The sequence below is a fragment of the Rhea americana genome, unplaced genomic scaffold, assembly GCF_003343005.1.
Source record: "Rhea americana isolate MKP2758 unplaced genomic scaffold, rheAme1 scaffold_27, whole genome shotgun sequence".
Taxonomy (NCBI): Eukaryota; Metazoa; Chordata; class Aves; order Rheiformes; family Rheidae; genus Rhea; species Rhea americana.
Genome location: NW_028186390.1, coordinates 3,298,867 through 3,300,494, shown reverse-complemented (window position 1 = coordinate 3,300,494; position 1,628 = coordinate 3,298,867).

Genomic DNA, 1,628 nt, shown 5'->3' with positions numbered 1-1,628 from the left:
GCGGCGGCGGCGGCGCCCGGCCGCGCCGCCCGCCGAGGGGGCTCCGGGGCGAAAGGCGAAGCCGCGCTTGCTCTGGCCTCGGAGAAGGGTTTTGGCTACGTGACAACGCGGTACTTGGGCGCACAGTGATACAGACGGTTTCTGGCCAGCTCTTAAGGCAATGGAGGYCTATAATGATCTTAAACAACTGTGCCTCAACATCCCTTTGGCTTTTACGGCCTCATCCCAACTTAAGCGAGTTTCTCCGTTTACTTTAATCCCTAAAGCAAACTGCAGTATATTTCCCACAGCTATCTAGGCCTTCTCCCCCCTGCTGTTTTCTCTTCCTTCAACAGTACTGTAAGACATTCRAAACCCATCAACATTTATTCGTGTTTGCCAACTGCATGTTCTGGCATAGCTGTCTGTAAACCTTGATGCACCGAGTATGTTTCAAATCCTACCGTTTTGGCTTACAAAACTGATGCCTTCAGAACACTTGCAAGTAATTTSAGATAGCACTTCGTGTGTGTCACATCAACATATAAACTACCTAGTAACAATGAAGTTAAATAAATAAAAAAACCCTACATGTCATTATCCAAATATTTAAACACTTACTTATCTCTCTCCACCTCCTTCCACTCTGGGCCTGGACCTCTGCCCTAACTGTAAATATATTTCAACTTTCCACCTCTTATGGAGGCTCTTGCAGCTGCACGACTCCAGGCCAGAGCCCAGACACCGGAGCAGCTSGGGACAGGGGACAGTAGGGATGAGAGTCCCTATGACTCCCGGCCACCCTGCAGAGCTTTGCTTTGCCTGTGATGGGCCCAGGCTGGAAAAATCCCCAGGCGAGGGGAGTTCCTGATCCAAAGGGCGAGCTCCTCCTGTGGGCACCACAGTGCCGAGGCTCACCATCACGCTTGGCAGACGGGAACGCGGCCTTCCTCCGGCTGCTCAAAAACCCTTCTTTCCAGTCCCCTCATTCCTTCCGATCACCTCTGCCTCTGAATCCGACCCACGCTCCCACCACGTCTCTCCTCTTCCTCAGGGCCTCCTCCATGCCAGCTGCCCTGCGCGGCAGCAGGTCYGTCACAGTCACACCGAAGGCAACGGGAAGCTTCAGACGCGCCTAGTGTAAATAGTCTTACCGCCACACACGCAGGGACAGCGTGATATAACACACGTGTAAGTAACTGTAGCACGGAGGAAGCAGCAGGCAGCCCCCAGCAGCAGCCAGGGCGCGGGGAGGTGGCAGCCATGTTGCTAAGGGAAGAGCCACAAGATGGCCGCCCCCTGCCGAGGGCCTAGGTGGCATCGGGCCCTCGCTGCCCCAGGCGGGTACCCGATCCCCAGGAGCGGCGGTGAACCGAAAAACAAGCAACAGGCCTGCTAAGAAGCTTGGACCCCAAATTTCCYGTGACTAGAGTATTATTCAGATACAGGGATTTATAGTTTAGGGAAGTGGTTTTGCAGAGATTTGTAAGAGCAGTTGGTGCTGACAAATAAAACTCCTTGTTTTTCCGCAAGAGTGAAATGGTAAATTTCTGAGTGAAGCTGCACAGTTTTTATTTGGCTATCTGGAACCTCTAGTGCTAGTTATCAGAATTGCACTCAGGCGCATTTCTACCCGGATTTCCTAAGGG